The sequence below is a fragment of the Microtus ochrogaster genome, chromosome 10 (genome assembly GCF_000317375.1).
Source record: "Microtus ochrogaster isolate Prairie Vole_2 chromosome 10, MicOch1.0, whole genome shotgun sequence".
Classification (NCBI taxonomy): domain Eukaryota; kingdom Metazoa; phylum Chordata; class Mammalia; order Rodentia; family Cricetidae; genus Microtus; species Microtus ochrogaster.
This window is the reverse complement of record NC_022016.1, coordinates 82,537,941-82,548,831: the sequence shown is the minus strand read 5'-3', so window position 1 is coordinate 82,548,831 and position 10,891 is coordinate 82,537,941. Positions and strand designations below refer to the sequence as shown.

At 42.8% G+C, this 10,891-nt stretch overlaps 1 protein-coding gene across 10 annotated transcripts in view; it reads left to right on the top strand.

Annotated features, from left to right (window-relative positions):
• Positions 1–10,891, top strand: part of Rere (arginine-glutamic acid dipeptide repeats) — a 367,056-nt gene that overhangs the window by 85,228 nt on the left and 270,937 nt on the right. Inside the window, exon 1 of one of the 10 annotated variants that reach the window (XM_026782127.1) lies at positions 2,439–2,691. The exons of the other annotated variants lie outside the window; for them this stretch is intronic. The gene's annotated coding sequence lies outside the window, so the exon portion shown is untranslated. Of the gene's footprint in view, positions 1–2,438; positions 2,692–10,891 lie in introns of those variants that run through there. 10 annotated transcript variants of the gene reach the window in all.

Genomic DNA, 10,891 nt, shown 5'->3' with positions numbered 1-10,891 from the left:
CGAGACAGGGTTTCTCTGTGGTTTTGGAGCCTGTCCTGGAACTAGCTCTGTAGACCAGGCTGGTCTCGAACTCACAGAGATCCTCCTGCCTCTGCCTCCCGAGTGCTGGGATGAAAGGCCCGCCTGGTTATTCTTATTAGTGTTTTCTAACTCACTGTGAACCAACCTTCTAGACAATGGTCTGTCAGAAAACTTTGTTTGCCCTTCATCATACTTGGTGCTAAGCACACAAATGTCTGCTGTGAATATTTGATTATTGGGCAGTGACTCTTTTTTCTCATTTTGTATATTCTCTGAAAATTTCTTGGCACTCAGTTGTCTGTGTGTTGGTGGGGGGTATGAGGAACAAGAGCCTCTCTAGGCTCTGCTGTGTGTGGATTTAGCTGACTAGAAAATGGAAGTATGTCTAAGTCTAGGAGTAGCTTCGGTAGTTAGGTTTTGTGAGTGATTGATCTCTCTGACATGTATTGAGCAATCTCAGAGCCACTTAGTTAGGAAGCAGATTTTCAGACCTCAGTTTGGTCTCACTGAGGAATGGTGTTTAGGAGAGCTGACAGAGGTAGATTTACACTGCAAAGGCCTCCAGTTTGTAGGGATCACCGTGCAGGGTGGCAGAGACATAATGCTTCATCAGCTCTCAGGACAATTCAGTTTCTTGTAGCAGGATTTTCCCTTTTAAGAAAGATGTTTTTTTTTTCTTTTTTTCCTCAGGATGTTTTTACAATTTATTTTTATTTTCTATTCATTGCTGTTTTTTCTGCATATATGTCTGTATAAAGGTGTTGGATCCCCTGGAATGGTAGTTACAGATAGTTGGGAGCTGTAATGTGGGTGCGGTCCTCTGGAAGAACAGTCAGTGCTCTCAACCCCTGAGCCATCTTTCCAGCCCCCCTAAAAATTTTAGCCTTTATCTTTATTTTATGTGTATGTGTGTTTTGCCTCTATGTATGTCTGTGCAACCTTCTTTGCATGTAGTGGCCGCAGAGAACAGAAGGTGTCAGATCTGCTGGGACTGGAGTTACAGTCAGGTAGGAGCTGCCATGTGGGTGGTGGGAATCAAACTTGGGTCCTTTGTAAGAGAAATCAGTTCTCTTAACTGCTGAGCTATTTCTTCAGCCCCAAACATGGTCTTTCAGTATATACATCAGCTTAATAGTTTGTTCCAAAAAGACAGGACCCATGGGTTCGACCGTAACCTTCTTTTGGTTTAGATGTTTTGAAGAAAAAAAATTCACTTTAATATTCTCCAGATTTCTCTGCCTAAGAAGATACCCAGTAAATCAGTTTACTCTACCTTCTAAGTCTAATTAACATGTATAAAACCAACTGAGGAAACTTGCCTGTAGGTGAAAGGTACTCTTGTCTAGGCACCACAAGCAATCATGTAATTGTTGAGCCCGCAGCGTTGGCCAGTACCACGTTTAGTACATTACATTCATACTCTCAGGGGTTCTTAAAAATTTCTAGAATGTTTTATTTTTTTTAAAAAAACAATTTTTGCTACTGCTACTACTAAGAAATGCATGATATAAAGTTTAATTTCATTTTAATAAAATTTATTAAGTTGATATATTTTGACCATACTTCATCGGGAGGTGAGGAAGAAACCCAATTTGAAATTACTAGTTGATATTTCTCTTCAGATAAACTGACAGATTGAGTTAATGATGAAGTTGGTATCTAGCTGATGGGTTAACGTTTGTTTAAAGCCACACGACAAAGAATGTGCATTTTATTCGCCTTATTAGGTGGATTTTATTTAGCTTAACCTACATTTTGTATACAGATGGATCTTTATTTTCCTCTGGAGATGGTTGGGAGAGATTTAATCAAGTCACTTAGAGAAATTCTTAAATTATAAGGAAAATTGGGGTAAGAAATGTTTTACACCAAACTCTGATGCTCCCCTGCCGTCTTTGAAAGCAGGTCTCTGGTTTTCTGTGGTCCTTGGTTGTGTCATCTGCATTTGTTAGACGTCAGAGGCGGTTTAGCATTAGTATTCCTGGCTGAAGCAGAGGCAGCACTAGGATGTGTGAACTGCTGATCACAGTCAGGGATGTCCTGCCTCCGTAATATCTTGCTTGCAGATGTATTTTCTAGCTGACCATGCTATTAAGAGCTGCCATCAATCACGCAGCCTCGCAGTTCCTGCTGGTGGGAACGGTGGGAGGATTCGGGGGATGAGGGTGGCAGGTCAAAGAAGAAGCTACAGTTGTGGCAGGCTTTGTGTGTGCTAGCCCCTTGGTGGCGGCCTGGGCACGCGTGGAGCCGGCCTTGTTCCAGCCCGGGTTTTGTTGGCTGCCGCCACGGGCAGACTGTTCTTTCTCTTTAGTCTGGGTCACAGGCACGTGGCAGTGCTGGCCTGGCCGCTGGGGCCGAAGGAGTTCGAGCGAGCGCTGTGGCGGTGGGCCCAGTGCATCCCCGGCCGAGGGCCGGCTGCTGCAGCGGGGACCCACCCACACGGCCGGCGCCCAGCCTCCTTTTGTTTGGAGGTGCAATTCACCGCCCTGCCCTGTCCTGCTCCGCCTTCCCAGCCCTTGCCCTGGAGTTTGCGGTACCCAGCGGCCCCAGGAGGAGGACTTGCCCCTCCGGGCAGGGAAGTGGCCAGTGGCCTTGAGCTGTGAGGGAGGACGCAGGGCTTGGAAGTTGGACAAGTGGTGTGTGGGCTTCTGGAGATAGATGTGTGAACTGGTGAGTGTTAGGAATGGGGAGTTGGTATTTGAAGTGTCCCATTACAGTACAGTTGGAATTGTTTCTTAATGTTATGATAGTTCGCAGCATTGAAAATTTTAATTAAAATAAACAGAATAAGAAACATATTTGGGGGAGCGAAAGGACAGTTTTACAGTAATTTGTTGGGTATGTTTGTGTTTTCCTTGTGAAAGTAAAGCTTGTTTAAAGATGAGCAGCATATAATGCAAAAGTAGCCAGCCGTTTGATCTGAAACTTACTGCTTACTGGGGAGTACATTTAAGTTGACAAATAAAATGGATTTGGTAATAGAAAGAATGCTGATCACCTTTTATTTGACTCTTGACCAGAATAGCTGAAGTACAGGGTTAATCTTGACAATGATTACATGTAGCTTAAATTGCCGTGTGTGTGTATGTGGGGTGCAAGTGAGTGTGTGGGTGGTGGTGGTGGTTTTCCCACGACGTTGTCCTCGTTTATTCAGATACCCTCTGCTCTGAGACCTGCTTAACCACTTTGTTTGCGGAGAGAGAAAATGCCTATAACAGGCTACTTTGTCTTACTCTCAGCCTTTAAGAGTTCCTGGCACACATGTGGCACTGGCTGTGGGGCATTATTTGGATGAGGGCCTCTCAGCCATATGGCCAGTCTTAAGAAATGGTATAAATGGAGTAATGAGATTACATTTTCCCTTTGAAATTGTGCTCCTGTATGCTTTCAGGATTGAGACATTTGAGGAAAAGCTGTGGGCAGAGTTGACAAAGACCTTCAACTCTGCCCAAGTGTGGTACTGAGTTCTTGTTCCTTCTTCCCAGGGAACTCCAGATTTAAAGTAGACTTGATTGAAAACCTTCCTCACACATGGGAACAATATCCTATCCATTCTGTGGGAAATTACTTCCAGAAGCACAGCCAGCTCTCATTTTTAAGTGTGTGTAGACTCAGGCCGAAAAAGACGGTTGTCTTCCTGGATGTTTACATTGCCTGGGAAAATAACAGGAGGCAGGTGTGCAGATGCCTAACAGACTCCACAGTAGTGTGAGGCTCAGTTAGGGCTGGGTTTGTTTTTGCCAACTCTGTAATTTAGTAGTGTTGAAACTATTTTGTAAAGATCTCTGGGGCCAGTAGATGATGCTTTTCAGTCCACAGTCTTTGAGTGCTCACTGTGCTCTGGCAGGCGCTCGTGCTTGGCAGGCTGCTCTTGAAATGTTATTTGATCTCCTTGCATGATAAAATTGACTAAGATTACACTTTTCCCCTCCCCTTGGCTTTTGAAAGTAATGCATCAACGAGACTCGTTCAATAACATATTTAAAGACTCAACCCACCATTCATTCACCCTAAGGTTTCCAGAAAAAGGCTTTTTAGATTTTTGCCTTGTTCTGTGGTTTTGCATTTATGAATTGAGGCGAGAGCTGATGTAATGTGGTTCTTCCTTTGTGTACTGTTTTTATATCCACAGAACATGCTGCAGTCTGTATGACTGTGATAATTTTTGAAATGCTTGAGTAGGAGGGAGTGGTTTGTATGCATGTGCGTGTGTGCGTGTGTGTGTGTATGTGTGTGAGTGAGTGACCATTTAGGTACCTTTAGCTATGTGCTGATTTATTTTCTACATTGTAGGCAGGGCAGGGGAGAGTGCCTGTGATCTTTGGTGAACCATGACAACTTGCCAGTTCTGGATTGTCTGAGTGCTATGCAGACCAGTTTTTCATTTGCAAGTATGTATAGGTTAGCATTAGAACAGACAGCACTGGCTGTTCCTGTAGGGTAGTTTTTACCTTGTATTAGAGGTTTTGTAAATTTGCCTGGCTTTTTCTTAGTTCCTTGTCATTGCCACTGTGTTTTGATTTTCAGCAAATGATATAACAAAACCAGCTTTTGTTTATTCATGTAATAGTATACTGGTGAGAAGTTTATTTTTTGTTTTGAGGAAACTGGTAAACCACATAACATTAATGTGTATTATATTTATCTTGATTACCCAAGGTCAAAGGGTTTTTGCTTGCTATTGTGTAGTCTAAGAAATCAGTGGAAGCATGATTTTAGAATAGGAAGCCACTTTATTGTTTAAAAAAGAGGGAGGAAGGGAGTCTTTGTTCTTTAGTCTAAGGTTAGTTTGTGGAACTCAAACAAATGACAGTATCACTGGCCTTGACAGGAGTGTCCCTCTTTGTCTTTTATCTCCTCTCACACTGTCCCAAAGCACTAAGATGGCCTGGGATGAATGATTGATGAAGGGTTGAAAACTGTCCTGTTGAGGAGCGTGTGCTCACTGCCATGCATGCAGACTTGTGTCACTGCTGTCGCGTTGCTAGAAAGTATTTACTCAAGATTGGCTGTAGGCCTGTGACAAAGTCAGGCTCTGAAGACCGAGGAACAGATTGTAGTTAGACTGGTCCCCCTTTCCTGCCCATGGTGACAAGAGAGGACTGTGCAGCACAGTTATCACTGATGTGGACTTCTGAAACTGCCTAGAACAGTGGCCACAGAGCTAAACCTGGTAGGCATGTATCGACAGAGTGAGAGTGGGCTCTTCTTCCGTGGAGTGCTGTTGGGACTGCTGTGGTCAGGCGGAAAAGATGGTCTCAGGAAGACTTCCTTTTCAAGTGATCTGAGAAGTGGATTCTTAGAATAACCCGGGATGAGGAACTACAGTGACTTTCCAGAAAATCTTATAATGTATCTGATTAAGAATATTGAAAGATTTATGTTGAGAGCAAGAGACTGCTGCGTTAAGATGGAAAGCGAGTAGAGGTGTGTCCTAGGTCCAGGCTGAACAGAGAGAGCGTTTCACAAGTTCTCTGTTAGCTGTTTGTCATTGCTGACACGAGGCCTTTGACTCTAAACATTGAAGGTGAGTAGAGCTTGTCCTTTAAAGAACAACATCTATGACATAGGTGACAGACACATATTTGTAATGAAAAGCATTCAAAACAGTAATGCTGACATTTAATTATCAGGAACCTCAACAGACTTAATCAGTTCCAGTGTGGGAATAGTGAGTCTAACTAAAGGGTGTGTATTGTATCTTGGTCTGCTTCTGTTGCTACAGATACCACAGATTGAATCCTTTGCTTACTTTTTTTAAAAAAATTTAATGTATGTAGGTGTTTTGTCCAAATGTGTCTGTACACTACATGTGTGCCTAGTGCATACAAAGGCCAGAAGAGGGTATTGGATCATCTGGTACTGGAGTTACAGATAGGGGCCACTGTGTGGGTGTTGGAAATTGAACCACCTCCTCTGTAATAGCAGCCAGTGCTCTTAATCAATGATCCCTACTCTAGTTCCAGTTTATTTTTTACTTTTTATTTTATTTTTTGGTTTTTTGAGACTGGATTTTTCTGTGTAGGCCCAGCTGTCCTGGAGCTCACTCTGTAGATCTGGTTTGCCAGGAACTCAAAGAGCCACCTGCCTGATGTGGGATTCCCCTCTGTATGCTGTGAATATGTTTTATTGCCTTTGGTTAATGAATAAAGCTGTTTTGGCCAATGGCTTAGCAGAGCAGAGCCAGGCAGGAAGTCCGAACAGAGATATAGAGAATAGTTGAAGTCAAAGAGATGCCATGTAGCTGCCAAAGGAGACAGATGCTGGATGGAACCTTACCAGTAGGCTACAGCCTCGTGACAATACATAGATTAATAGAAATGGGTTCATTGAAGATGTAAGAACTAGCAAGGAATATGACTAAGCTATTGGCCAAATAGTAATGTAATTGATATAGTTTCTGTGTGATTATTCTGATCTGGGCAGCTGGGAAATGAACGAGCACTCTCTGCCTACACCTGCCTCTGCCTCCGGAGTACTGGGATTAAAGGTGTGGGGCACCACCATCTGGCCCCAATATATTTTTTAGTTAATTATTACTAGTTTTGAACCAGAACCTCATGAAGTGCAGGCTGGCTCAGAATTCCTGATCTTTCTCCACCTCTAAGGGCTGGCATTTTATGTGTATGCCATGGTGCCTAACTTAGGCTGGGTAATTTAGAACAATTAGAAGTTTCTTTGGCTCATGATCCTGATAACAACTTTGTTCTGTAGCCGAACCAAAGTGCTAGGAAGCAAATGTGAGTGAGCAGGAGTGGGGTGACTTTGAGGACTCTCGTCTGTTTCATATTAGCCCCATTCATGCATAACTCAGCTACTTCCTGCTAGACCCTTCCAGCGCTGTAGCATTGGGGAGTAAGGTTCTAATATAGAGCCGTATTCAAACTGTAGTGCTCTATGGAAGTGTTCAGGGTAAACCTGGCTCTTACTGTTTAGTGCAGTGAGGACTAATTATGTACCGGCAGTCCACAAGTCCCTGTCTTCACCACTTACACTCCAGTGGAAGAAGAAGAAAAGAGAGTATACTGACTCACTGACTGGTGATGGTGACTTATACTTGTAATTTCAGTATTTGGGAGAGGGAGAAAGGAGGCTTCCGAGTAGTTTGAGGCCAACCTGAGCTATATAGTGAGATCCAGGCTAGAGTCAGCAAAAACAACAACAAATTCCAGGCTAGAGTCAAAAAAGAGTCAACGAGCAAACAGTAACAACAAAAAAAAGTTAACCCATGGGTGGGCATGCCAGTGTTTTGTTTTGAAATATAACACAAAGTAAATATTACGTAAGTGATCTGCCTTTTTTTGTGTGATAAAAGGCATTTCTCATGTCAGTGGGAGAATTTAATATCCACTGCCGACACACTTTGACTCATCTCTTGAATAAAGAAGGGGAAAAAGACCTTAAGTAAATGTAGTGATTTGTCAGCTCTAAGCATCTGGTACTAGAAAGGGAAAGTTTGAGCCATGGCCTGTCTAGGCAAGGAAGAGTGCAGTTGTCTAAATCATTAGAACTCTCAAGATGGTGTGAAGACCCAAGTTCAAGCCCCAGTACTCACATAAAAGCTTAATGCGTGTCCATAACCCTGGCACTGGGACACCAGATACAGGAAGGCGCTTGCCCACCACCCAGTCTAACTAAATCCTTGAGAATTGCAGGCTCATTAAGAGAGATCCTAACAAAAGAGAGAGACACACACACAGAGACAGACAGAGAAAGAGAAAAGTGGAGAGTGATAGAGGAAAATACCTCAACATCAACCTCTGACCTCCAGTGCATGTATAAATGTACACATGCACATAACAAATGTGTACATTCCTTCTCTATTGTAGTATAAGAGCTGGGGATATAGTTCTGTGATTGGGTACATACATATATAGGGAGGGAAGGGAAGGGAATGAAAGGGAAGGGGGGATTAAGATGGCGTTTTTTTCCTATGTGGATAAACAGTAGCTGTTTAACTTCATGCAGTATAATCTCAGCATCACAGCAATGTTTACTCAGCAGAGATTAAGAGGCCAGAAATCAGTACAGCAGAAGTGGTTGTTTCCTTTCTCTAGCCAATAAGGTTATAGATAATTCCATTTTTTTTATGTTGTTCCTTCTTCCCATGAATTATTTAGTCATGGTAGGTATAAGACAGATCTAGTTCAAAGCCAGGAAGTGGAGGCATCAAGAGGTTGAATAACTTGGCTAGGATTCTAAGCCCAATCCTCATATTCTGTCTTTTTTTTTAAGTTAACGTTTATTTTATTAATCAATTAGTTTTATTTAGTGTGTGTTTGTTTATTCATCAACACATGTGGTGGTCAGAAGACAACTTAGGGAAATTAGTTTCAACCTTCCACCGTGTAATTCCTGAGGATCGAACTGAGATTTTCAGTCTTGACTGCAAGCACTCTAGCTGCTGCGCTGTCTCCGTGGCGCCCCATCTCTGTTGATGTACACTCTGATGGCAGCATTTTTGTAGTTGTACCAATGCGGAGAGGACTTAAGAGATAGATCTAGTTCACCAACCATTCCTTCCTTTTTCTTTGTGCACAGGTATGAAATTGTCGGTTCCTGATGTTGTTTCATTGAAAGTTCTATTGATGAGACATTTAGGCATATTAGGTTTCCATGAAGACATCTAATGTCAGAGAAAAATCAGATAACATTTGCATTAAATATTTAAAGCATTCCTGCCGGGCAGTGATGACACACACCTTTAATCCCAGCACTTGGGAGGCAGAGGCAGGCGGGTCTTTGAGTTTGAGGCCAGCCTGGTCTACAGAGCTAGTTCCAGGACAGGCTCCAAAGCTACAGAGAAACCCTGTCTTGAAAAACCAAATCAATCAGTCAATCAACCAATCAACCAATCCTCCAGGTAGAACGAAGATGAATAGTTTTTTACAATTCCTTTAAAAATTTTTCATATGTGCCTATGCGTGTGCACGCGCATGGGTGTGTATATGTGTTGCACATGTCACAGAGCATGTGTCAGAGAACAACTTTCAGGAGTTCTTTCTACACTGGGTTTGAAAGATGGAACTCAGGTCATCAGGCTTAGTGCCAGGGCCCCTTTATCTGCTGAGCCATCTTGCTGGCCCTTATCCCCATTATTTTTCAACTTGATGCTTGTAGTTAATAAAGGGTAGCTAGTGAGGAATGTGTAGAAATGAGAGGTTTGGCATTGGAGGAAGAACAAAAGAATGATAGGAAGAGAGACTGCAGCCGATACTGCTTCCCTGTTAGTGCATTAGAAGGTCGTGTAGGGGGCTGGAGAGACGGCTCAGCGGTTAAGAGCATTGCTTGCTCTTCCCAGCAACCACATGGTGGCTCACAAACCATCTGTAATGAGGTCTGGTGCCCTCTTCTGGCCTGCAGGCATACACACAGACAACATTGTATATATAATAAATAAATATTTTTTTTAAAAAGAAGGTCGTGTAGGTTAGAGGTCAGCTGTGTTTGGGTTTGGTGGGTAAAATGAAGCAGTCATTTTAATTTTAAAATTAGTTGTAGGTTTTGTGTGAATATTTTAAAGAATGTGGATGTATGTGTTTAGGATATCTTTATGTGAAAGTAAAGCATTCATGCCGTTAACATTTGAACTAATTGCTCAGTCCTCAGCAAACCGATCTGTTTCCCATGTTCTGTTTTTTTCAAAGCCAGTGAGCTCCTAGAGCTCTGGTTTTTTAAAGGGGACAGTTTTATGTGTGACTGCTGAACTTCAGAAGAACAGACTAGAGCACACGCTCACTGTGCATTTGAGACATTGCTCAAGTCAAGCCCCCGGTGTGTGCTGCTCTGTTCACAGAGTTCACCAGATTATCTATTAATAATTTAAAAATAGATGGGTGGAAACAGGTCTCTGCTGGGCTTGATCAGCAGCCGCAGCAGTGAAATATGTGCCTTTGAATAAAATAACAATTGAAATTATGCCCTCTAGCATGGCTTGAGGAGTCCTCAGACTGATTTATGTGCAGAAAGAATGGAATAGTTTCTCTTCCTGTTGCTGTGATAAAGTACTTGGTCAAAATAATTTAAGGAAGTGAGGGTTTATTTTGGTTCACAGTTCCAGGTCTGTCATGGTGGGGAAGTCAGGGTAGCAGAAACCCAAGGTAGTCCTATAGTTTTGTTTTCTTTTTCTTTTCTTTTCTTTTTTTTGAGACAGGGTTTCTTTGTGTAACAACCCTGACCTTCCTGAAACTCACTCTGTAGACCAAGCTGGCCTTGAACCCACAGATCCACCTGCCTCTGCTTCTGGAGTGCTGGGATTAAAGGCGTGCGCCACCACCCTGTTGATAGCTCAGTCACAAAGCAAAGGAAGACCAAGGCAAGCAGCTGCTTGACTCTCTTTCTCCAGTTACAGGGTCCTGGATCTCAGCCAAGGAATGGTGCCTCCCATTGCCATCCACATAATGCCCCTTCATACTCAGATGATCTTTGCCATCCACAGTCCCCCACAGCCATGTTTAGATGATCATTGCCCTCCAGATACCCCTCCCCCACAGGCATGCTCAGATTGCCACCTCCCAGGTGATTCTGATAGTCAAGTTGATAGTTAACACTATTACAGTGTCCAAATCTGTTCTTCAGAATGAGTGCCTTTTTTCCCCTATTGTGAAGATTTAAAAGAAGTATTTTTTGGGGGAGGGCTCAAATTACAAAATTAAAAAAAATTTTTTTTATAAAGAAAGTCAGTTTTTTTAAAAAAAAGATTTATTTATTTATTGTGTATACAACATTCTGCCTCTATGTTTGCCCGCACGCCAGAGGAGGGCACCCGATCTCAGTACAAGATGGTTGTGAGCCACCATGTGGTTGCTGGGAATTGAACTCAGGACCTCTGGAAGAGCAGCCAGTGCTCTTAACCTCTGAGCCATCTCTC